The 27,759-nt window shown below is 43.6% G+C and overlaps 1 protein-coding gene across 1 annotated transcript in view; it reads right to left on the reverse strand.

Moving 5' to 3' along the window:
- The window catches only part of LOC106607873 (C-X-C motif chemokine 13), a 91,458-nt gene that overhangs the window by 40,688 nt on the left and 23,011 nt on the right, over positions 1 to 27,759 (reverse strand). The window lies entirely within an intron of this gene.

A 27,759-nucleotide genomic window follows, 5' to 3' on the forward strand; every position in this document is an offset into this window, starting at 1 on the left:
CACTGTAAACCAATCGAATCACTTACTGTGACCTTTACCTCCAAATATAATTTCCAGTGTCTCTGATGACCAGTGTCCACACCTCCACTTCCAGAGAGAGACAGGGAGAGAGAAAGAGAGAGAGGTGGTCAGTCATCCTCTGTTCAGCCCAGTAGCTTCATCCTGAGTGTGATAGGTCTGTACCAGAACCAGGGGATGAGGCGGAGGAAGAGACCATATATGGGCGGCTGGATGAAGTTCTTCCTGTGGGTGTTGTTGTCAATGTTACCATGGAACACCTGTCACCAAGACAACCACAGATACTGTCAGACACACTGCCACCAAAGCCTTGTTTATACCTGGTGCTAACATGCATCCTTTGTCCGGATCTGATCCACATTCTGATTGTGCCACATTTTTTGATAGGATTTTAAAAGGCAGGATAATGATGATTTAAATAGTTTCACTTTCCACATCTGTCTACACTTGTAAGATATCCAGACACAAAGCATGTCTGACTACCTCCAGAGGGGTTCAGGAAAATCACAATCACATCATACTGTGTCTTTTAATCATCTACATCCTTCCATAAATGTGTCTCAGTCAGTGGAGCAGAGTGCACCACCAAAGGTTGTAGGTTTGATATATATAGTCCACCTCAGTCCATCATTGTTGTAGACTAGTTTATAGGAGCGTACAATCTGGACACGTCAAAGTCCTTAGATCCCTGAGTCACCATACCTGATACTTTAGTGGGAATTAACATGTCTACCTGGGAGAGAGAGAGAGAGAGAGAGAGAGAGAGGGGGGAGTAGGGGAGAGAGAGAGAGAGAGAGAGAGAGGAGGAGGGAGAGAGAGGAGGAGGGAGAGAGAGAGAGAGAGGGGGAGTAGGGAGAGAGAGAGAGAGAGGAGGGGGAGAGAGAGAGAGGGGAGGAGGGAGAGAGAGAGAGGATGAGAGAGAGAGGGAGAGAGGAGAGGAGGGAGAGAGAGAGGAGATGGGAGAGAGAGAGAGAGAAGAGGAGGGAGAGAGGTAGAGAGAGAGGGGAGATGGGAGAGAGAGAGAGAAGATGGGAGAGAGAGAGAGAAGAGGAGGGAGAGAGGAGGAGGGAGAGAGAGCAAAGGAGGAGAGATCATCCATTAATTCAAAAATAATCTCTCTTTCTCCTACTCCTTCCTCCTTCTCCTCCTGAATCCACAGGTTGTCCTACCACAGAACAATAGACAGACACTGAGACACAGGAAGTAAAGAAGTAGGAGAAGGAGGAAGTGGTGGTCACGAACTGGACAGTGTGAGCCACCGTACACCAACCACTAAAACACATCACTAATTTGGACACACAAGTACATCTGGAAATCACAAACTGAACTTTAGTGTCAAAACACCATCATGACATGCTGATCTGATTACAATGAATGACTGTTTTGGTCCTAACTGTATGAGCAGGGTGTCAAATAAAGGTTTCCCATTGGACCATGGTCTGATGAAGCATATATAAACAGGTGTCTTCAGGTGATGATGTCACTGACCTGTGAGCTCACAGTCCATCAGCTCTATGCTCAGAGTACAGTGGTCCCTACAGACTTGTGGGTAAATGCGTACGGACTCTTCTTTGATTGGTGGAGGGAAGGCGTTGGCCAGTGTTCCTTGTTCTGAAGGACATGTCAGTCTGCTCTGGATAGTCCCCAGGTCCAGGAGAACCCAATGTTCCAGGTCTGTTCCCTCGTGGAGATAGTTATCTGATATGCAGTCATTAGCTGTCTCACTCTGAGATCCACCAGTCACCATCTCTACTGTTAAAACTGTCATCTTCTCTGTTCTTTCTCCCTCACAAACAGACTCCTCTGGCTGGCTCTGATGGAGAGCAGAGAGAACCTAGTTCCACCACGCAGCAACATCGCTACAGACACCAGTCACCATCTCTACTGTTAAAACTGTCATCTTCTCTGTTCTTTCTCCCTCACAAACAGACTCCTCTGGCTGGCTCTGATGGAGAGCAGAGAGAACCTAGTTCCACCACGCAGCAACATCGCTACAGACACCAGTCACCATCTCTACTGTTAAAACTGTCATCTTCTCTGTTCTTTCTCCCTGACAAACAGACTCCTCTGGCTGGCTCTGATGGAGAGCAGAGAGAACCTAGTTCCACCACGCAGCAACATCGCTACAGACACCAGTCACCATCTCTACTGTTAAAACTGTCATCTTCTCTGTTCTTTCTCCCTCACAAACAGACTCCTCTGGCTGGCTCTGATGGAGAGCAGAGAGAACCTAGTTCCACCACGCAGCAACATCGCTACAGACACCAGTCACCATCTCTACTGTTAAAACTGTCATCTTCTCTGTTCTTTCTCCCTCACAAACAGACTCCTCTGGCTGGCTCTGATGGAGAGCAGAGAGAACCTAGTTCCACCACGCAGCAACATCGCTACAGACACCAGTCACCATCTCTACTGTTAAAACTGTCATCTTCTCTGTTCTTTCTCCCTCACAAACAGACTCCTCTGGCTGGCTCTGATGGAGAGCAGAGAGAACCTAGTTCCACCACGCAGCAACATCGCTACTGACGCTAGTCAGCGTCTCTACTGTTAATACTCAGTCATCTTCTCTGTTGATCTGTACATCCATTTATTTATTTATTCTTTACTTCTATTAGTCAGTCCATCCTTTTGTTCTTCTCTTTCTTCCTCCATACTTCCATTCATCAGTCCAACATCTCCACTCTCACTGGCTGAGACTTCAGCTTCAAAATGACTAAAACATCCTCCCTGTCCTCGCAGCTCTCCTCTCTTTCTACACAGCTCCTGTGTGAGTGGAGAGACATCTGGTCCGGGAGGAGTGTGAGTGGAGAGACATCTGGTCCTGGAGGAGTGTGGAGTGGAGAGACATCTGGTCCTGGAGGAGTGTGAGTGGAGAGACATCTGGTCCTGGAGGAGTGTGAGTGGAGAGACATCTGGTCCTGGAGGAGTGTGAGTGGAGAGACATCTGGTCCTGGAGGAGTGTGAGTGGAGAGACATCTGGTCCTGGAGGAGTGTGAGTGGAGAGACATCTGGTCCTGGAGGAGTGTGTGTGGAGAGACATCTGGTCCTGGAGGAGTGTGAGTGGAGAGACATCTGGTCCTGGAGGAGTGTGTGTGGAGAGACATCTGGTCCTGGAGGAGTGTGAGTGGAGAGACATCTGGTCCTGGAGGAGTGTGAGTGGAGAGACATCTGGTCCTGGAGGAGTGTGAGTGGAGAGACATCTGGTCCTGGAGGAGTGTGAGTGGAGAGACATCTGGTCCTGGAGGAGTGTGAGTGGAGAGACATCTGGTCCTGGAGGAGTGTGAGTGGAGAGACATCTGGTCCTGGAGGAGTGTGAGTGGAGAGACATCTGGTCCTGGAGGAGTGTGAGTGGAGAGACATCTGGTCCTGGAGGAGTGTGAGTGGAGAGACATCTGGTCCTGGAGGAGTGTGAGTGGAGAGACATCTGGTCCTGGAGGAGTGTGAGTGGAGAGACATCTGGTCCTGGAGGAGTGTGAGTGGAGAGACATCTATTTAGTGTTTATATGTTGTTTAATATGATAAAATAGCCTATTTGAAATGATGAATGCTTCTTACAGTCACCTTTTCATTCAAATCATCTGGATTTCTTTCAATACTTCAAAACCAAATGGTAGGGCCAGGTAGTCACCAAAATAGATGGGTGTTGAGTAGCCCTTTCCTGTTGTTAATGTCACGTCTTGACCAGTATAAAGGTTATTTGTTATGGTAGTTTGGTCAGGACGTGGCAGAGGGTATTTGTTTTATGTGGTTCGGGGTGGTGGTTTTGTAGAAGGGTATTTGATTTATGTATTCCGGGGTTTTTGGGCACTGTTCTATGTTAATGTATTTCTATGTTTAGTCTAGTTAGTTGTATTTCTATGTTTAGGTTAATGGGGGTTGGACTCTCAATTGGAGGCAGGTGCTTTCTCGTTGCCTCTGATTGGGAGTCCTATATATGGGTAATTGTTTGGTGTAGTGTTTGTGGGAGATTGTTTCTTATTTTGCCTGTGTGAGCCTTACAAGACCGTTTTGTTGTTCGTGAGTTCTTCGTTGTTTGTTATTTTGGTGTTCACTTTAAGTTTAAAATAATTCAAGATGAGCATCCACATTCCTGCTGCGTTTTGGTCCTCCATTCCCGACGACAACCGTGACAGTTAATGACCAAAAACACCTCTTTGGCCTCAGGCTGGAATGTTATTAATATTTTTCAGAATTTCATAATGAATAAAGATTATTATAAAAAAGGGGTGTTTTTTACGTAGAACAGTTTTGTAATATTTCATTCTTCTGTTATGTATATAAAGTGTAATATTGGGATGTAAACTCAAAGGACATGGAGAGCTGGAGCAGTGTGCAAGAACCCTCCGTGAGCAATGACCCGGATTTCTGAACACTCAAATCAGCTCACATACTCTGAAGGAAATGTATGCAGCTGGCTATACAGTCGTGGCTAAAAGTTTTGAGAATGACACAAATATTAATTTCCACAAAGTTTGCTGCTTCAGTGTCTTTAGATATTTTTGTCAGATGTTAATATGGAATACTGAAGTATAATTACAAGCATTTCATAAGTGTCAAAGGCTTTTATTGACAATTACATGAAGTTGATGCAAAGACTCAATATTTGCAGTGTTGACCCTTCTTTTTCAAGACCTCTGTAATCCACCCCTGGCATGCTGTCAATTAACTTCTGGGCCACATCCTGACATATGGCAGCCCATTCTTGCATAATCAATGCTTGGAGTTTGACAGAATTTGTGGGTTTTTGTTTGTCCACCCGTCTCTTGAGGATTGACCAGAAGTTCTCAATGGGATTAAGGTCTGGGGAGTTTCCTGGCCATGGACCCAAAATATCAAAGTTTTGTTCCCCGAGCCACTTAGTTATCACTTTTGGCAAGGTGCTCCATCATGCTAGAAAATGCATTGTTTGTCACCAAACTGTTCCTGGATGGTTGGGAGAAGTTGCTCTCGGAGGATGTGTTGGTACCATTCTTTATTCATGGCTGTGTTCTTAGGCAAAATTGTGAGTGAACCCACTCCCTTGGCTGAGAAGCAACCCCACACATGAATGGTCTCAGGATGCTTTACTGTTGGCATGACACAGGACTGATGGTAGCGCTCACGCAAGCTTTTTTTTCGGATGCCCCAAACAATCAGAAAGGGGATTCTTCAGAGAAAATGACTTTACCCCAGTCCTCAGCAGTCCAATCCCTGTACCTTTTGCAGAATATCAGTATGTCCCTGATGTTTTTCCTGTAGAAGTGGTTTCTTTGCTGCCCTTCTTGACACCAGACCATCCTCCAAAAGTCTTCGCCTCACTGTGTGTGAAGATGCACTCACACCTGCCTGCTGCAATTCCTGAGCAAGCTCTGTACTGGTGGTGCCCCGATCCTGCAGCTGAATCAACTTTAGGAGACGGTCCTGGCGCTTGCTGGACTTTCTTGGGCGCCCTGAAGCCTTCTTCACAACAATTGAACCGCTCTCCTTGAAGTTTTTGATGATCCGATAAATGGTTGATTTAGGTGCAATCTTACTGGCAGCACTATCCTTGCTTGTGAAGCCCTTTTTGTGCAAAGCAATGATGACGGCACATGTTTCCTTGCAGGTAACCATGTTTGACAGAGGAAGAACAATGATTCCAAGCACCATCCTCCTTTTGAAACTTCCAGTCTGTTTTTTCGAACTCAATCAGCATGACAGAGTGAACTCCAGCCTTGTCCTCGTCAACACTCACACCTGTGTTAACGAGAGAATCACTGACATGATGTCAGTTGGTCCTTTTGTGGCAGGGCTGAAATGTTTTTGGGGATTCAGTTAATTTGCATGGCAAAGAGGGACTTTGCAGTTAATTGCAATTCATCTGATCACTCTTCATAACATTCTGGAGTATATGCAAATTGCCATCATACAAACTGAGGCAGCAGACTTTGTGAAAATTAATATTTGTGTCATTCTCAAAACTTTTGGCCACGACTGTAAATGGTAAGTCCCAGAAGGTAAACTCATACAGGCTGGTACCTGTAGGGTAAGTCCTAGGGCGTAACTCCCTAGTAGGTTGGTTCCTGCTAGTACTATAAAGTCAATAGTAAATCCCAGTGGATTAATACTTGTGATTACTATTAATATAGGGTGAGTCCTGGAAGGTAAGTCCGCGCAGGCTGGAACCTGTGAAAGGTGAGTCCTAGGGGGTAAATCCCGGTGGGGTTGGTTCCCTGCATAAACTATAACGGGGAGAGCCTAGTTGTAGTAGCCATAAAAGTGTGTGTGTAAATGGGAGGTTAGTTTTGTGCCCTGTTGGGGTGGTGAACCATGGCAGATTATGTGGAAATAGGAAGACAAGTGTGAATAATTATGGTGATGTGTTTTATCAATAGTAGGGATATTGGAGGAGATACAGCACAAAGCCATTAAGAAATCCGTATTCTCCAGTAATAGATTGGCAGACGCTATGTTATCGGTTCGAATACAAGGTATTAGGTGCTGTGACTAATTAATGATTATCCGGGGAAGTGTGTAGTGCTATCTTAGAAAATAGTTAATAGAAGCTGTGTATTATAGATGGGAGTGAAGAAATCTAAAATACCCTGAACACCGTCGGGGTGTTTAGGGAATAATAACTATTAATATGGCGACAAACGGACCCGTTTCTCCCTGTAATATAGAGATAGCAGAATTTAATAAAGCCATGGAGGCGCTAAAAGAAGCACACGAGCATTCTAACAATTCGGCTGGAATATGGGAAAAATTTAGCAAATTAGATCAAATATGACAACATTTTCCTGCTGACGTTAAATTTAAATCAAATAAAGAATTCAGGGAGGCAATTATGACTTGGCACAAGGACATAAAACCAGAATCAAAAGCTCAATATAGCAGCATTTTGATGTCAGCATTCTATCAACAGAAAATGCATAATGATAAACCCAGAAAGAGTAACACCAGTACGCTACTACAGAAGGACTGGGAACGGGAGTGGATTGATAGAATTTGAGCTTCTGCTTTGATGACGGGGTTGAACCCTGTGATCAAAACGGTAATTGTGGTGGTAGTAGATTTAATTCAAGATGATGTTTTGAGAGTGGAATATGACTCCACTCACCTCGCAGACGTGAGAGGGGTTAATAAGACCATAGAGAAAATCACTAACTATAGTTTCAATGGCCAGGATAAAACTAAGAAACGTAGTGTAAAAACATCAAAGCGTAAGGAGATCGCTCCCTGTTTTAGATGTGGGACTATCGGCCATTGGAAGAATGAGTGTAAGGTGATACTGGAACCTAGTGCATTAAAAGGTAATGCAGCTATACAAGAGTTTGCATCTTTTTCAAAAGGGCAACAACTAATCGTTTTGAGATTAGTAAGAATGGAAGTTTCACCTAGCGGTGTCTAGTCTCTGTTCGATCGATAGGTGGTTCATAGAGATTACAGTTTCTATGTGATGGAAGACGTATGAGATCACGTTTTACCTAACTTCTAGTAGAGTACCGATGGGATTTACAAATAGTCCCACTTGGTATCCTTTTGCATTGAAACGTTACCAATCGTTAAAAGGGTGTCAATTGTAGGTTCTGTGTTGGTACAATACGTGGATGATTTGTTATTAGCATCGAAAGATGAAGAAAGTTATATGCGAGACCTCACCACATTGGTAGACTATTTGGCGGAAGAGGGTCATATAGCATCATATGTGAAAGCACAACATGTTACTAGTGTAAGATGGACAAACTGTGAGTTAACGTTAAATGGGGAAAATCTACAACTTCATAAGATTGGTGCTTTGAATCCTGCGTCGTTAATACTGTTGTCTGGGGAGGGTGAATCGCATACATGTGACCCAGATCAGATTACTTATTACAATGGTCTGGAGGTAGAGGCATTATTAGAAGCATGTCAGTTACCCAGTAAATTAACAGTGGTGAAATGTGAACCTCATACTAGATGTACAGGTAAAATCGCCATAGATAATCGTAAAGCAGACGGAATGGCTAAGGCGGCTGCCTTGGTGAGAGAAAGTGTTAGAGAACCACATGTAAATATTGCGGATTCCTTACGAGGAGAAATTGGCTAAATTTCCAACAGGAAAATGTATTTTGGGTTGAAGATTCTAGGTGAAATGCCAGGGGAATGGATTGTAAACGTAACACATGTAAATTATATTGCCAAACACTCTCAGAAAGCCTTGGGGTTTTTATTTCAATCATGAGACATTTTATGTGGTTTTATTTTGAAATAAATGTATGTTTTATGTCGTCTTATTCTGGAATAGGTTTCTTGAATGGAAGGGTGGAGGGGTCACGAGGAATTAGTATAGGTGTTACCTAACCTAAAATGAACTGGGGTCATGAGGAATTGGTAAAGTGGTTACCTAACCTAAAATGAACTTACATTTTTTTTTATGTGGTGTGGGGTGGTTATGGAGAATCATGGGGAAAAGGAGACCAGTGAATCGTTAGACTCGGTGGAGAGATAATGTCGCCGTGTTGTGGGATTTATTGGATGGGGTGTTTTCAATTCATTTAAATTGGGTATGCAGGAGGATGAAAATGTTTTGAAGAGGTATTTAAATGGTTTCCGAAAGAAAGGGAAAGAAAGGGAGAGGAAACATTTCAATGGTGTCGAAAGCCCTGTATACTATACATTTCTAACGAGGAATGATCAACCTCAACCTCATTTGAAATTTGTCACATCCTGACCAGTAAAAGGATTTGATTGTCATTGTAGTATGGTCAGGGCGTGGCAGGGGGTGTTTTGATGTGTGTTTTGGGGTTTTGGTTTAAGGGATTTTTGTTCTATGTTTCTATTTCTATGTCATTGTAGTTTTCTTTTTCTGTTTGGCGAGTATGGTTTCCAATCAGAGGCAGGTGTTTTTCGTTGTCTCCGATTGGAAACCATACTTAGGCAGCCCTTTTCTCCTTTGGGTTTGTGGGTGGTTGTTTTCCGTTTTGTCTACGTACCTGACGGAACTGTTGGTTGTCGTTTTTGTTATTTTGTTAAAAGTGTAATCTCATTAAAATGAAGAAGATGAGCACTATACCCGCTGCGCCTTGGTCTCCATTATACGACCCTTGTTACAAAATTAACGGAACAGGGGGATTTAATTATACAATTAATGAGAAACATCATTCTCTATTCAAATTGTACCATTACTTTAGGAGATTACTATTTCTGTAGGGAGTTATAAAGAGTGCTGAGAGCGCGTGTGGAGTGAGCGTGGAGAGAGAGAACAAGCTCAGGTGAGAGACTTGTATACGTGGGAGAAACGGAAGTATCTCTTTGGATATTAAAATCGGGACATTATCAAGGGCCATGAAATGTAACAGGCAAAATGTACATGTACCGTTGGGAAAATGAACTGTAAACGATATCTGAAGAAGACCAGCTAGAATGATAAGTACTGGGTGAAGGAAAGGGGTGGTGGTATACAGCCTGCTAACTATTTAAACTAGGAATGCATTGAGATACTGATCTTTCATTACCAGGCCACTCATGACAGGAGGGGTGGTATACAGCCTGCTAACTATTTAAACTAGGAATGCATTGAGATACTGATCTTTCATTACCAGGCCACTCATGACAGGAGGGGTGGTATACAGCCTGCTAACTATTTAAACTAGGAATGCAATGAGATACTGATCTTTCATTACCAGGCCACTCATGACAGGAGGGGTGGTATACAGCCTGCTAACTATTTAAACTAGGGAATGCATTGAGATACTGATCTTTCATTACCAGGCCACTCATGACAGGAGGGGTGGTATACAGCCTGCTAACTATTTAAACTAGGAATGCATTGAGATACTGATCTTTCTTTACCAGGCCTCTCATGACAGGAAAACAGGGACTAAGGGGGCTGTAATGAGAAGAGTTCTGACCGGCAATAAAAAGTTGTTTAAAAATGTATGTTCTAACAGGGATGATGTGTGCTAAATTGAAAAAAATGGAATTTGAGCCTTAGTCTCAGAGTAAGCACTGAGGTCAGTCATTCTAAATTCGGGTTGGATAATTTATAAAATGTTTTAGTTGTGATTGGGATACAGCGAGAGAGAATTGCTGAAGCACGATAAGGGGTGGATAATTTATCAAATGTTTTAGTTGTGACTGGGATACAGCGAGAGAGAATTGCTAAAGCACGATAAGGGGTGGATAATTTATAAAATGTTTTAGTTGTGATTGGGATACAGCGAGAGAGAATTGCTAAAGCACGATAAGGGGTGGATAATTTATAAAATGTTTTAGTTGTGACTGGGATACAGCGAGAGAGAATTGCTAAAGCACGATGAGGGGTGGATAATTTATAAAATGTTTTAGTTGTGACTGGGATACAGCGAGAGAGAATTGCTAAAGCACGATGAGGGGTGGATAATTTATAAAATGTTTTAGTTGTGACTGGGATACAGCGAGAGAGAATTGCTAAAGCACGATAAGGGGTGGATAATTTATAAAATGTTTTAGTTGTGACTGGGATACAGCGAGAGAGAATTGCTAAAGCACGATGAGGGGTGGATAATTTATAAAATGTTTTAGTTGTGACTGGGATACAGCGAGAGAGAATTGCTAAAGCACGATAAGGGGTGGATAATTTATAAAATGTTTTAGTTGTGACTGGGATACAGTGAGAGAGAATTGCTAAAGCACGATAAGGGGTGGATAATTTATAAAATGTTTTAGTTGTGACTGGGATACAGCGAGAGAATTGCTAGGGATTAAATATTGCAGAATACCTACGATGTGAAATTGGCTAAATTTCCAACAGGAAAATGTATTTTGGGTTGAAGATTCTAGGTGAAATGCCAGGGGAATGGATTCTAAAGGTAACACATTTAAATTATATAACCAAACACTTATTGCAAATGCAGAAGGCCTTAGGGTTTGTCTAAATCATTAGACATTTTATGTGGTTTTATTTTTAAATACATTTACATGGATGTGGTCTTATTCTGGAATGGGATTCTAGAAAGGGTGGAGGGGTCACGAGGAATTAGCATTGGGGTTACCTAACCTAAAATGAACTTTACATGTTTTATGTGGGATGCTGGTTATGGAGAACCAGCAGGAGGATGAAATGTTTTGAAGAGGTATTTAAATGATTTCCAAAGGACAGGGAAAAGAAAGGGAGAGGCAACATTTTAATGGTGACGAAAGCCCTGAATATAAAAAATTCCTAATGAAGAATGATCAACTTCATTATGAATTAAATAGACGGGGGTTTCATTATATAATTCATGAGAAACACCATTCTTTATCCAAACCATTACTTTAGGAGATTATTATTATTTCTGTAGGGAGTTATAAAGAGATGTAATTCTAAGTGGATTCGTTATTCGAATTGGTTTATTTTTTATTTAACCTGTTGGTTTTTAATCACGTGTTTGAAAGAAAGAAAAAAGCAGTTTCCTTAGGTCCTGGTGTTTGGGGTACATATACAGTGGTACTGTGTTCAGGCTGCATATAGAAAGGACAATATATGTTAAGAAGGGATGACAGTAACTTCACATGGATTGTAACGCTGGTCGTTCAAGGTAGACCAAGGCGCAGCTTGAGTTGAGTTCATCATCTTTTATTTTAAAGGTGAACCAGCAAAAAACAATAAACAACACAATGAACAAAAAGCTTTGTAGTGCAAAATACAACCAAACAAAGACAAGATCCCACAACTGACTGTGGGAAAGGGCGGCCTAAGTATGATTCCCAATCAGAGACAACGATAGACAGCTGCCTCTGATTGGAAACCATACTAGGCCAATCAAAGAAAAAAACAACATAGAATTACAACACAAAGAATGCCCACCCCATGTCACACCCTGACCTAACCAAACAGAGAAAAACCATCTCTCTCAGGTCAGGGCGTGACAGTACTCCCCCCACAAAGGTGCGGACTCCCGGCCGCAAACCTGAACCTATAGGGGAGGGTCCGGGTGGGCATCTATACTTGGCGGCGGCTCTGGTTCGGGCGTAGCCCCCACACCGCCCGCTGATCCCCCCGCTTCTGTGTCGCCGGAGGAACCAGACCATGGATCATCGCCGGAGGCTCTGAACTGCCGACCGCCGCTGAAGACTCTGGGCTGCAGACCGCCGCTGAAGACTCTGGGCTGCAGACCGCCGCTGAAGACTCGGGGCTGCAGACCGCCGCTGAAGACTCGGGGCTGCAGACCGCCGCTGAAGACTCGGGGCTGCAGACCGCCACTGAAGACTCGGGGCTGCAGACCGTCGCTGAAGACTCGGGGCTGCAGGGCGTCACTGGAGGCTCCGGATTGTAGGGCGTCGCTGGAGGCTCCAGACTGGAAAGCGTCGCTGGAGGCTCCGGACTGGGGAGCGTCGCTGGAGGCTCCGGACTGGGGAGCGTCGCATCACCGCATGACGCGGTGCTTGCTCGGTCACTCGCTCCTCACGGTAAGCACGGGAGTTGGCTCAGCTCTCAACCCTGACTTTGCCAATCTCCCCGTGTGCCCCCGCCCAAATTTTTTTTGTCGCTGCCTCTCGGGCTTCTTTTGTTGCCTTGCTTGTTCCTACCAGTATCGCCGTTCCGCTTTTGCTGCCTCCATCTCCCATTGCGGACGGCGATACTCCCCAGGCCTTGTCCAGGGTCCTGCCCCATCCAGGATTTCCTCCCAGGTCCAGTCACCCTGCCCACGCTGCTTGGTCTTCTTGTGGTGGGATCTTCTGTAACGCTCGTCGTTCAAGGTAGACCAAGGCTTCAGCGTGAGTTGAGTTCATCATCTTTTATTTTAAAGGTGAACCAGCAAAAAACAATAAACAACACAATGAACGAAAAGCTTTGTAGTGCAAAATACAACCAAACAAAGACAAGATCCCACAACTGACTGTGGGAAAAAGGGCTGCCTAAGTATGATTCCCAATCAGAGACAACGATAGACAGCTGCCTCTGATTGGAAGCCATACTTAGGCAGCCTGTTTTTCCCTTGGTTTTGGTGGGTAGTTGTTTTCTGTTTTGTTAGTATAACCTGACAGAACTGTTGGCTGTCGTTTGTTTTCTTTGTTTAAGTGTTTCAAAAAGTAAAGATGAGCACTCAACACGCTGCGCCTTGGTCCCCTTTATATGACGACCGTTACATGGATTGTGATGTATGTATTGCTAATTTCACATTGTGTTTTGTGCTGATGTAAATTTCACCAGATTGGGATCCTGGAGTGGGAATTCTGCGAGGGGTTAGGGTGCTAACTTCATGATCTGGTAACTCTTCCTAGAGGTCGCCAGTAAAATAAGGGAGTATGGACTAGTTTAGAAAATGTTTTTTTTAGCAGTAACATTATGTTATGCTTTTTGACATTTGTCTTAGAGATGTTATTAAGAAAAGGTTAATGTCATAATTCGTCATATAGTCAAAGTTTGTCTGAATTTCCTGAAACAGAAATGTAATGAACTTAACTGTTGTTATGATCTGTGCTTTGTTGAGGTTATCATGGAAGGTGACGTCAGATCGTGTCTTCATGCATGGTAGGAATAATTTGACCATAGACAGTGTGTGTAAACCTCAAAACCCTCCCTAACCGGCTGAAGAAAGAGCGACAAAGGCAATGAGAGACGGTGACTTTTACCACTTCTATCTGAGTCCGAGCCATAAACCAGGGCCGGGATGCTGAGAGCGCGTGTGGAGTGAGTGTGGAGAGAGAGAACAAGTTCAGGTGAGAGACTTGTTTACGTGGGAGAAACGGAAGTATCTACTTGGATATTAAAATCGGGACATTATCAAGGGCCATGAAATGTAACAGGGAAAAGTTACATGTACCGTTGGGAAAATGAACTGTGAACGATATCTGAAGAAAACCAGCTAGAATGATAAGTACTGGGTGAAGGAAAGGGGTGGTGGTATACAGCCTGCTAACTATTTAAACTAGGAATGCATTGAGATACTGATCTTTCATTACCAGGCCACTCATGACAGGAGGGGTGGTATACAGCCTGCTAACTATTTAAACTAGGAATGCATTGAGATACTGATCTTTCATTACCAGGCCACTCATGACAGGAGGGGTGGTATACAGCCTGCTAACTATTTAAACTAGGAATGCATTGAGATACTGATCTTTCATTACCAGGCCTCTCATGACAGGAGGGGTGGTATACAGCCTGCTAACTATTTAAACTAGGAATGCATTGAGATACTGATCTTTCTTTACCAGGCCACTCATGACAGGAGGGGTGGTATACAGCCTGCTAACTATTTAAACTAGGAATGCATTGAGATACTGATCTTTCATTACCAGGCCACTCATGACAGGAGGGGTGGTATACAGCCTGCTAACTATTTAAACTAGGAATGCATTGAGATACTGATCTTTCATTACCAGGCCTCTCATGACAGGAGGGGTGGTATACAGCCTGCTAACTATTTAAACTAGGAATGCATTGAGATACTGATCTTTCATTACCAGGCCACTCATGACAGGAGGGGTGGTATACAGCCTGCTAACTATTTAAACTAGGAATGCATTGAGATACTGATCTTTCATTACCAGGCCACTCATGACAGGAGGGGTGGTATACAGCCTGCTAACTATTTAAACTAGGAATGCATTGAGATACTGATCTTTCATTACCAGGCCTCTCATGACAGGAGGGGTGGTATACAGCCTGCTAACTATTTAAACTAGGAATGCATTGAGATACTGATCTTTCATTACCAGGCCACTCATGACAGGAGGGGTGGTATACAGCCTGCTAACTATTTAAACTAGGAATGCATTGAGATACTGATCTTTCATTACCAGGCCACTCATGACAGGAGGGGTGGTATACAGCCTGCTAACTATTTAAACTAGGAATGCATTGAGATACTGATCTTTCATTACCAGGCCACTCATGACAGGAGGGGTGGTATACAGCCTGCTAACTATTTAAACTAGGAATGCATTGAGATACTGATCTTTCTTTACCAGGCCTCTCATGACAGGAGGGGTGGTATACACCCTGCTAACTATTTAAACTAGGAATGCATTGAGATACTGATCTTTCATTACCAGGCCACTCATGACAGGAGGGGTGGTATACAGCCTGCTAACTATTTAAACTAGGAATGCATTGAGATACTGATCTTTCATTACCAGGCCACTCATGACAGGAGGGGTGGTATACAGCCTGCTAACTATTTAAACTAGGAATGCATTGAGATACTGATCTTTCTTTACCAGGCCACTCATGACAGGAGGGGTGGTATACAGCCTGCTAACTATTTAAACTAGGAATGCATTGAGATACTGATCTTTCTTTACCAGGCCACTCATGACAGGAGGGGTGGTATACAGCCTGCTAACTATTTAAACTAGGAATGCAATGAGATACTGATCTTTCTTTACCAGGCCTCTCATGACAGGAAAACAGGGACTAAGGGGGCTGTAATGAGAAAAGTTCTGACCCGGCAATAAAATTTAGTTTATAAATGTATGTTCTAACAGGGATGATGTGTGCTAAATTGATAAGCTGGAATTTGAGGCCTAGTCTCAAAGTAAGCAATGAGTTCAGTCATTCTAAATTCGGGTTGGATAATTTATCAAATGTTTTAGTTGTGACTGGGATACAGCGAGAGAGAATTGCTAAAGCACGATAAGGGGGTGGATAATTTATAAAATGTTTTAGTTGTGACTGGGATACAGCGAGAGAGAATTGCTAAAGCACGATGAGGGGTGGATAATTTATAAAATGTTTTAGTTGTGACTGGGATACAGCGAGAGAGAATTGCTGAAGCACGATAAGGGGTGGATAATTTATAAAATGTTTTAGTTGTGATTGGGATACAGCGAGAGAGAATTGCTAAAGGCACCGATGAGGGGTGGATAATTTATAAAATGTTTTAGTTGTGACTGGGATACAGCGAGAGAGAATTGCTAAAGCACGATAAGGGGTGGATAATTTATAAAATGTTTTAGTTGTGACTGGGATACAGCGAGAGAGAATTGCTAAAGCACGATAAGGGGTGGATAATTTATAAAATGTTTTAGTTGTGACGGATACAGCGAGAGAGAATTGCTAAAGCACGATAAGGGTGGATAATTTATAAAATGTTTTAGTTGTGACTGGGATACAGTGAGAGAGAATTGCTAAAGCACGATAAGGGGTGGATAATTTATAAAATGTTTTAGTTGTGACTGGGATACAGCGAGAGAGAATTGCTAAAGCACGATGAGGGGTGGATAATTTATAAAATGTTTTAGTTGTGACTGGGATACAGCGAGAGAGAATTGCTAAAGCACGATGAGGGGTGGATAATTTATAAAATGTTTAAGTTGTGATTGGGATACAGCGAGAGAGAATTGCTAAAGCACGATAAGGGGTGGATAATTTATAAAATGTTTTAGTTGTGACTGGGATACAGCGAGAGAGAATTGCTGAAGCACGATAAGGGGTGGATAATTTATAAAATGTTTTAGTTGTGATTGGGATACAGCGAGAGAGAATTGCTAAAGCACGATAAGGGGTGGATAATTTATAAAATGTTTTAGTTGTGACTGGGATACAGTGAGAGAGAATTGCTAAAGCACGATGAGGGGTGGATAATTTATAAAATGTTTTAGTTGTGACTGGGATACAGCGAGAGAGAATTGCTAAAGCACGATAAGGGGTGGATAATTTATAAAATGTGAGTTTTGTTAGGTTGGATATTATTCCCAACTCATTCATTTTCTCCAATTTCTAACAGCCGGTGAACATTTGACAGCTTACATGCAGGAGGTATTCTCACAGCAGAGGCTGTAGGGACAGTAACTGAAGGAGCTGTAGGGACAGTAACAGAAGGAGCAGTAGGGACAGTAACAGAAGGAGCTGTAGGGACAGTAACAGAAGGAGCTGTAGGGACAGTAACAGAAGGAGCTGGAGGGACAGTAACAGAAGGAGCTGTAGGGACAGTAACAGAAGGAGCAGTAGGGACAGTAACAGAAGGAGCTGTAGGGACAGTAACAGAAGGAGCTGTAGGGACAGTAACAGAAGGAGCTGTAGGGACAGTAACAGAAGGAGCTGTAGGGACAGTAACAGAAGGAGCTGTAGGGACAGTAACTGAAGGAGCTGTAGGGACAGTAACTGAAGGAGCTGTAGGGACAGTAACTGAAGCAGCTGTAGGGACAGTAACTGAAGGAGCTGTAGGGACAGTAACAGAAGGAGCTGTAGGGACAGTAACAGAAGGAGCTGTAGGGACAGTAACAGAAGGAGCTGTAGGGACAGTAACTGAAGGAGCTGTAGGGACAGTAACAGAAGGAGCTGTAGGGACAGTAACTGAAGGAGCTGTAGGGACAGTAACTGAAGGAGCTGTAGGGACAGTAACAGAAGGAGCAGTAGGGACAGTAACAGAAGGAGCTGTAGGGACAGTAACTGAAGGAGCTGTAGGGACAGTAACAGAAGGAGCTGTAGGGACAGTAACTGAAGGAGCTGTAGGGACAGTAACAGAAGGAGCTGTAGGGACAGTAACAGAAGGAGCTGTAGGGACAGTAACAGAAGGAGCTGTAGGGACAGTAACAGAAGGAGCTGTAGGGACAGTAACAGAAGGAGCTGTAGGGACAGTAACAGAAGGAGCTGCAGGGACAGTAACAGAAGGAGCTGTAGGGACAGTAACAGAAGGAGCTGCAGGGACAGTAACAGAAGGAGCTGTAGGGACAGTAACTGAAGGAGCTGTAGGGACAGTAACAGAAGGAGCTGTAGGGACAGTAACAGAAGGAGCTGTAGGGACAGTAACAGAAGGAGCTGTAGGGACAGTAACTGAAGGAGCTGTAGGGACAGTAACTGAAGGAGCTGTAGGGACAGTAACAGAAGGAGCTGTAGGGACAGTAACTGAAGGAGCTGTAGGGACAGTAACTGAAGGAGCTGTAGGGACAGTAACTGAAGGAGCTGTAGGGACAGTAACAGAAGGAGCTGTAGGGACAGTAACAGAAGGAGCTGTAGGGACAGTAACTGAAGGAGCTGTAGGGACAGTAACAGAAGGAGCTGTAGGGACAGTAACAGAAGGAGCTGTAGGGACAGTAACAGAAGGAGCTGTAGGGACAGTAACTGAAGGAGCTGTAGGGACAGTAACAGAAGGAGCTGTCGGGACAGTAACTGAAGGAGTTGTAGGGACAGTAACAGAAGGAGCTGTAGGGACAGTAACAGAAGGAGCTGTAGGGACAGTAACAGAAGGAGCTGTAGGGACAGTAACTGAAGGAGCTGTAGGGACAGTAACTGAAGGAGCTGTAGGGACAGTAACAGAAGGAGCTGTAGGGACAGTAACTGAAGGAGCTGTAGGGACAGTAACAGAAGGAGCTGTAGGGACAGTAACTGAAGGAGCTGTAGGGACAGTAACAGAAGGAGCAGTAGGGACAGTAACTGAAGGAGCTGTAGGGACAGTAACAGAAGGAGCTGTAGGGACAGTAACAGAAGGAGCTGTAGGGACAGTAACTGAAGGAGCTGTAGGGACAGTAACAGAAGGAGCTGTAGGGACAGTAACAGAAGGAGCTGTAGGGACAGTAACAGAAGGAGCTGTAGGGACAGTAACTGAAGGAGCTGTAGGGACAGTAACAGAAGGAGCTGTAGGGACAGTAACTGAAGGAGCTGTAGGGACAGTAACTGAAGGAGCTGTAGGGACAGTAACAGAAGGAGCTGCAGGGACAGTAACAGAAGGAGCTGTAGGGACAGTAACTGAAGGAGCTGCAGGGACAGTAACAGAAGGAGCTGTAGGGACAGTAACTGAAGGAGCTGTAGGGACAGTAACTGAAGGAGCTGTAGGGACAGTAACAGAAGGAGCTGTAGGGACAGTAACAGAAGGAGCTGTAGGGACAGTAACAGAAGGAGCTGTAGGGACAGTAACAGAAGGAGCTGTAGGGACAGTAACTGAAGGAGCTGTAGGGACAGTAACAGAAGGAGCTGTAGGGACAGTAACAGAAGGAGCTGTAGGGACAGTAACAGAAGGAGCAGTAGGGACAGTAACAGAAGGAGCTGTAGGGACAGTAACAGAAGGAGCTGTAGGGACAGTAACAGAAGGAGCTGTAGGGACAGTAACAGAAGGAGCTGTAGGGACAGTAACAGAAGGAGCTGTAGGGACAGTAACAGAAGGAGCTGTAGGGACAGTAACAGAAGGAGCTGTAGGGACAGTAACAGAAGGAGCTGTAGGGACAGTAACAGAAGGAGCTGTAGGGACAGTAACAGAAGGAGCTGTAGGGACAGTAACAGAAGGAGCTGTAGGGACAGTAACAGAAGGAGCTGTAGGGACAGTAACTGAAGGAGCTGCAGGGACAGTAACAGAAGGAGCTGCAGGGACAGTAACAGAAGGAGCTGTAGGGACAGTAACAGAAGGAGCTGTAGGGACAGTAACAGAAGGAGCTGTAGGGACAGTAACTGAAGGAGCTGTAGGGACAGTAACAGAAGGAGCTGCAGGGACAGTAACAGAAGGAGCTGTAGGGACAGTAACAGAAGGAGCTGCAGGGACAGTAACTGAAGGAGCTGCAGGGACAGTAACAGAAGGAGCTGTAGGGACAGTAACAGAAGGAGCAGTAGGGACAGTAACAGAAGGAGCTGTAGGGACAGTAACAGAAGGAGCTGTAGGGACAGTAACAGAAGGAGCTGTAGGGACAGTAACAGAAGGAGCTGTAGGGACAGTAACAGAAGGAGCTGTAGGGACAGTAACAGAAGGAGCTGTAGGGACAGTAACTGAAGGAGCTGTAGGGACAGTAACTGAAGGAGCTGTAGGGACAGTAACAGAAGGAGCTGCAGGGACAGTAACAGAAGGAGCTGTAGGGACAGTAACTGAAGGAGCTGCAGGGACAGTAACAGAAGGAGCTGTAGGGACAGTAACAGAAGGAGCTGTAGGGACAGTAACTGAAGGAGCTGCAGGGACAGTAACAGAAGGAGCTGCAGGGACAGTAACAGAAGGAGCTGTAGGGACAGTAACAGAAGGAGCTGTAGGGACAGTAACAGAAGGAGCTGTAGGGACAGTAACTGAAGGAGCTGTAGGGACAGTAACAGAAGGAGCTGCAGGGACAGTAACAGAAGGAGCTGTAGGGACAGTAACAGAAGGAGCTGCAGGGACAGTAACTGAAGGAGCTGCAGGGACAGTAACAGAAGGAGCTGTAGGGACAGTAACAGAAGGAGCTGTAGGGACAGTAACAGAAGGAGCTGCAGGGACAGTAACTGAAGGAGCTGCAGGGACAGTAACTGGGGAGGGACCAACATGAATTTGTCCAAAAGAAACTTGAATTTTTATTGAAAAACATGTTTTTGTTCAAAGTTAATGGTTTCTGTTACAAACTGTTTGCTACGGTTTTGTTCTGAATGAACAGATGGTGTGTTAAGACCAGTGTCTCCCAATCCTGGTTCTGGAGACCCAAAGGGGAGCACTCACAAACCTGATTCAAATCAAAGGGTTGATGAGCAGTTGATTAGTTCAAGTCTTGGTACTCGTGCAAACAGCACTAACTGTTATATAGACATTATAACACTAACTGTTATATAGACATTATAACACTAACTGTTATAGAGACATCATAGCACTAACTGTTATATAGACATTATAACACTAACTGTTATATAGACATTATAACACTAACTGTTATATAGACATTATAACACTAACTGTTATATAGACATTATAACACTAACTGTTATATAGACATTATAACACTAAGTGTTATATAGACATTATAACACTAACTGTTATATAGACATTATAACACTAACTGTTATATAGACATTATAACACTAACTGTTATATAGACATTATAACACTAACTGTTATATAGACATTATAACACTAACTGTTATATAGACATTATAACACTAACTGTTATATAGACATTATAACACTAACTGTTATATAGACATTATAACGCTGGAAAATGCATTGTTTGATTTAATGGTGAGAAGGGAAAAAACAGGGTAAATATGCATCCTTTCTTTATGAAACACCATTTTCTACCTCCATGCTACAGTGAATAATGATAGTCCCATGTTGATTATTGTGTTCAGCCAATCAGACCAGGGGTGAAAAAACAGACTGCTGCTACCTGATTGGCCGAACACGATACGCAACATGCCTTTGCATCCTGAATAGAGAATGTTTTCTGTACGACCTGATGCACGGGGATACAGTGTATAGCCAGCTGCATACATTCCCTTTGGATGGTAAGATGAAATGACTCAACATTGCCATCTGCTGGCCTTTGGGCTCCTTCTACCTCATTCAGTCATATAAACCAGCAGCACTGTAACATACAATATGAGTGCTGGGGTCTGCCAATCCCTTTTACACGTTACTGAGACACACACTGGTAGACTGCCTCTGTTATAGAACCCTTGTTAGTCTCTTGGTGGGGAGGAGGGCTGAGGGGGCAGAGTTTCTATACGGTAACTTACTGACATCTCTCTCTCTCTCTCTCTCTCTCTCTCTGTAATGTGCTGTTGGTCTGTTTTGTGTTAAGTTGGTGAGTTAGTCATAGTTTAATTCAGAACAGTTCTGTGGGTGTTGATTGGCTAACGATGATTTCTGCTCAATCTAACCACAGATTGCTTGGAAGGTTTCAAAACACAACACACTCACTAGAGATTCATACTGACCTTCCTCAGACACACGCCCTCCTAAAACAAACACAACACATGCACACAAGCACACACACACTCTGCATTTCTTCTCTTATCCACATAGACTGTATGTTTGATCCTAGACCTCCTCTCTAGTCCATCCATCCATTCATTCATAAACATGTTTCTCTACTGAGTGTGTTTAACCTACAGGAGGACTCCAACCACCTCCAGCCAAAACACTGGAGAGTCCCTCAAGGATAGACAGTGGACAGTAAAACTAAACAGGAACAGTACAAGTGATGCAACAATCCCCTCCTACTAAGATCCATCTCATTACAACCTGATGACTGTGATTGTTACTAGTTTATAATGCTGGTGATCTATGGAGAGTTGAGATGCTATTTGACGTGACACCAGACTGCATGCTTCTCTTAGTATGTTCTATCACTACACTCTACAACACACGGTTAATGAATCAACACACAAATATTTCATATAAATGACTTTAATTGTTTCAGTAATGTGTTTTCCCAAAGAGAGGGAGAGGAAATGAGAGAGAGAGACAGCTGAGTGACAGAGAGGAGAGAGAGAGACAGCTGAGTGACAGAGAGGAGAGAGAGAGACAGCTGAGTGACAGAGAGACAGAGAGGAGAGAGAGAGAGCAGTGTAAAATATGTTTCTGAATACATATACAGTTTAGTATCACAAACATTCTTTAAAAGTGGTTGGTTGCTCCCAAATATTGATATATTGTTGATGCTGAGCCTCTGTGTCTTGATAATATATTTAGTCTGGACAAATCAGATGTACGGTGGTCTAAAAGAGAAAGATGGGATTTACTACCATCTATAAGATCTTATAGTCCGTATCGTCTCTCACAGAAGTCCTGGAAAGCCTAGCTGGGTTCTCACTAAGACAACATGCTCTCTCATTGGTCCAGTGTAGCAGTATCAGGTATGACCCCTGACCTCTGACCTGTCAGTCAGATAAGAAGGGCTGTGTCCTGGGAGAAACAGATGTGAGAGGAGCTGAGGACTTAATGGATAGACACACTGGTTCTGTTAAAGTTCATGGACCTTTGAAGTGACTATTACCAGAACACACACATCCAGTGTCTCCCATTCACACCATTAGTGTTTAATGGACAAGTCACAGTCTCTGACCTTTGTCCAGACATTCACTAACTGTCATTCACTGTCTTGTGAAAGGTTACCAACTGTCTGATCTTTAGGATTGGGTGGATTTATTTAACGGGTTACAAGAAAACTCCAAGGGCTGGTTTCCCGGACACAGATTAAGAATCTCCATTGAAAGTGATTTGTAGTTAAGGACTAGGTTTATTCCCTAAGAGCTTTAAATGTCTCCTTGTGGTTGGGTGAACCAAGCTGGTGTAATAAGTAAATAATATATAATAATTGTTTGTGAAGTTACTTCTGATGAAAGTTATAAATGTTCATTTAAAGTCAGTTGTCTTCAGAACATCAATGAAGCATCTTCTTGATTTCCTGTCTGACTCCCTGTCACACACACACAGTCTATTCAGGACAGGGGGGGTTGTGTGTGTTGAATGCTGGGGTTTGTGTGATGATATTATACACAGGCATGTCTAAGTCTAACACTGGCTCTCAGACAGGAAGTGGCAGCCACACCTTAACAATAATACATGCTTTTTATTACAGAGCTTTTCACTGAGGCTCAATGCACTTTACATGGAATGGTAACCTACTACATTGAACATCAACTAACCACTCTCTCTGGCCCTGAGAGCTCTCTCCATCTCCACCAGGACTCTGAAAAGAGACATTCTGTACTGACGCCATTGGATTTAAATAGTGTCCCCATAGTGCCAGAATGATGTTTCTATGTACTGTGGTTGAATGTTAGCTTGGGTACCTGACTTTCTGCTTTCAATAATGCTATATAGATGTAGTTTTTCAACAACAATCTGGCTAAAAGCCCATCTTCTGGCTCACAGGTTTGGTACAGACAGTCATGTTTTCAGCGCTCTGTAACGTTCTGATCTGTCAAGCAGAGTTTGTGCAAAGCAAAGTTTCAGCTATAAATTCAGCCACCAAGCGGAGCATCTTGTAAAGTTCCTGTAATGTGTTTATTCTAACCAATCAGAATCAGACCTTACAGAGGAAACACAGAGAGCTGTCTGAGACCTGGGGTCTGCTCTGCTCTGCTCTCTACTACACCATGCCCCCTACCCTACCTTGCTCACACACACACACTTTCTCTCTTTCGTCCACACACGGACGCTCGCCCACAGAAAGAGGAGAGGGAGCAGAGTTCATAGTGCCCACCAATACTCCAAACACACACACACCACCACAACTCCTGAATATTCCAAACACACACACACACACACACACACCAAAACACAACTCCTGAATACTCCAAACACACACACCACTAAAACATAAGTGATGGAGATGCGGTGAGAAGAGGGGACAGGCGAGAGGTGAGAGGTGAGAAGAGGGGACAGGCGAGAGGTGAGGAGAGGGGACAGGCGAGAGGTGAGGAGAGGGGAGAGGTGAGGAGAGGGGACAGGCGAGAGGTGAGGAGAGGGCACAGGAGAGAGGTGAGGAGAGGGGACAGGTGAGAGGTGAGAGGTGAGAAGAGGGGACAGGCGAGAGGTGAGGAGAGGGGACAGGCGAGAGGTGAGGAGAGGGGAGAGGTGAGGAGAGGGGACAGGCGAGAGGTGAGGAGAGGACACAGGTGAGAGGTGAGGAGAGGGGACAGGTGAGAGGTGAGGAGAGGGGACAGGCGAGAGGTGAGAGGTGAGGAGAGGGGACAGGTGAGAGGTGAGGAGAGGGGACAGGTGGGAGGTGAGGAGAGGGGACAGGAGAGAGGTGAGGAGGGGGCAGGTGAGAGATGAGGAGAGGTGAGAGGTGAGGAGAGGGGATAGGTGAGAGGTGAGGAGAGGTGACAGGAGAGAGGTGAGGAGAGGGGGCAGGTGAAAGATGAGGCGATAGGATTGCCTGTAAATGGACAGAAACAACCACACAAAGGTTATAACTATCAAGTAGCTCAAATGTAGTCCGATACAAACATCAGATATATTATTATTAAGTATTGTCATGCTAGTCACCTGTACATCCTCCACAGACAACCACAACACATACAGTGTTGTAGACTCCCTAATGTCATGGTCCTCCAATGCCCCATTAATGGTTCTCTTCAGGGTTGTGAAGCCCGCTGCTGTCTGGAGGGTAAAAACCTCACTCCAGGCATCATCCTCCCCCACAAAATCAAACAACATCTATATAACAAAAGACCAACATTAACAATTTAATTCATCCTGAAATGTACATTAATAGTACTGAGTTTATCAACAAGTAAATGAATGATTTACCTGAATGGATTCAGAGAGCAGGAATCTCCTAATCCGCTCCCTCCCATCCTGGTATTTGATCTTAAAGGGCACTCCATCAGGCTGCTCTGGATGAGAGACCACCCTCTGTCTTCTCTCCTCTATTGACTACAATATGCATTACTGTCAGTGTTATGTTATAAATATATTTATACCACAGCATTGTTGAATTCTAGATTGGGCATTAAAACCAGTTCAGAAAGAAAACGTCACGTAGAAATACGGTTAACCATTTATTTAGTAATGAATAATGCAAGCCTTGGTGATATAGGCTCTGCTCATTCAGGGTAGCTCACTGCCCAAGCAAAGTGAAGGGGTTAAACCAAGACCTCATACCTTTTAAAGGGTTAATAAATGGTGTTATGATAAACTGTAAGGTCTCCTCTTCTAGGAGACCTCTGTGTGTGTATTAACACCTGTTCTGAGTGTTGTGCCCTTCAGACACTATCAGAAGGTAGAAACCAGCCTACATTCATACTCCTCCTGTCTGGGCCCCACCTGGCTATCTGAGGTTCTGACAATACGACTGATTTTCTGATAACACAAGGCTGCTGCAGGCCTGATGAAAACAGACACCTGTCAGAAGATGCTTGGAATCGTTCATCTTGTTATGACCCTATACTTGTGATGAAAGGTCAAGGTTCAGTCAAACCCACTTCTGAGCTTTTAATTGCTGATAAGATGGTTGCTGCTGTCAGGGGAGGTTAGATTTATTAAAATGTTGTTGCCAGGGAAAGTCACGCGAGGGGGGACTGGGGAGGCTATATGAGTTACAGGATGTCTTAGACATTTTGCAGAACCTGGGGAGAGCTATCATATACTGTACTCTGTACCAACTTCTGCCTACAATTGTATTACTAAAGGAGAATTTTAATACTTAAACAAAGAGTCTGTGTTTCCTTTCCATTACTAATGTATGTTTGATAATTATATAGACCTGATCATCTGTTGAAGAAATTGACCAACAAAAGCGTGAATATAAAATAGCCTCCAGGCAGTGAGTGTGGTAAGCTATACCAATGCCCCCGGCAGGAACACAGAACCTAACAGGTGGAGGCTGGGGTGGTGCTGGGAGCAAGAAGCCAGTGCATAGTAGTGGTAGCAGCAAGCAGCAGCAGGATTTCTGCAGGTAAATGTGTGCTTTAGTATTATTTTCTTTGGTAACTGTAGTATAAGTAGGATAAACGCCTCATTTCTGTACATTACCCTGGTAAAGTGAACTCCATTAAGGGACTCGGCTCCACCTTGTCCTGCTGCGTCGTCCATTATATCCAAGGTAATGTACAGAACGTCTGGGTTTATTTCTTACATAATATACAGATGATATCAACTTGGTGAAATCCCTTACCTTCCTCCACCTGCTCTCCCACTCCGCAAAACGACGACGTTTCATCTCCTGTGGCAAAAATAAGTATTGAATTCATCTGTTTTGTGTATGAAAAGGTAAGTGTTTCCTGTTGGAATGCCGATGATGTGTGATTTGAACAGATTTACTAAGCTATATTATATACATACTTTCTCCTGGTCTGCAGCCAGAGAGAGATGGTAGGCCTCGTCTTGGAGACGTCGTATCTCCCACATTTCTACTAGAAACTGAAATCAATACAGGTACAGTAATAAATAAAGCTATTCTGATTGTTAAGTTACAATGAGAATCCTAGAACTAATATTATTCTTTATCATTTGATGCTAAAAGTGGAAAAGGTCATTTAACGTTCCAAACCTCTAGTGTCATTGAAGCTTGAGGTGAGTCAACAGGGAGGCCTGTCTCCATAGGTGGAGTCTCTGTCTCCGAGGTTCTGTCCTCCCTTACAGTTTCCTTTAACATTAAAATACAAGGAATCACCAATTGATAAATTACTTTATAACGTTTGTATACAGAGGGAAATCCAGTTAACCTCTTACATCTAGACGTTCCGCTAGCGGAACACCTGCTCCAATATCCAATGATAGGCGTGGCGCGAAATACAAACTCCTCGAAAATCCGAAAACTTCAATTTTTCAAACATATGACTATTTTACACCATTTTAAAGACAAGACTCTCGTTAATCTAACCACACTGTCCGATTTCAAAAAGGCTTTACAGAGAAAGCAAAACACTAGATTATGTCAGCAGAGTACCCAGCCAGAAATAATCAGACATCCATTTTTCAAGCTAGCATATAATGTCACAAAAAACAAAACCACAGCTAAATGCAGCACTAACCTTTGATGATCTTCATCAGATGACACACTTAGGACATTATGTTATACAATACATGCATGTTTTGTTCAATCAAGTTCATATTTATATCAAAAACCAGCTTTTTACATTAGCATGTGACGTTCAGAACTAGCATTCCCACCGAACACTTCCGGTGAATTTACTAAATTATTCACGATAAACGTTCACAAAAAACATAACAATTATTTTAAGAATTATAGATACAGAACTACTTTATGCAATCGCGGTGTCCGATTTTAAAATAGCTTTTCGGTGAAAGCACATTTTGCAATATTCTGAGTAGATAGCTCGCCATCACGGGCTAGCTATTTTGACACCCACCAAGTTTGGTACTCACCAAACTCAGATTTACTATAAGAAAATTTGGATTACCTTTGCTGTTCTTCGTCAGAATGCACTCCCAGGACTTCTACTTCAATAACAAATGTTGGTTTGGTTCCAAATAATCCATAGTTATATCCAAATAGCGGCGTTTTGTTGTGCGTTCAAGACACTATCCGAAGGGTAATTTCAAAATATTCCATTACCGTACTTCGAAGCATGTCAAACGCTGTTTAAAATCAATTTTTATGCGATTTTTCTCGTAAAAAAGCGATAATATTCCGACCGGGAGTCGTTGTTTTCGTTCAAGGACTGAAAATGAAAACATGGAGTCGTCTCGCACGCGC

Source organism: Salmo salar, unplaced genomic scaffold (genome assembly GCF_905237065.1).
Source record: "Salmo salar unplaced genomic scaffold, Ssal_v3.1, whole genome shotgun sequence".
NCBI lineage: Eukaryota > Metazoa > Chordata > Actinopteri > Salmoniformes > Salmonidae > Salmo > Salmo salar.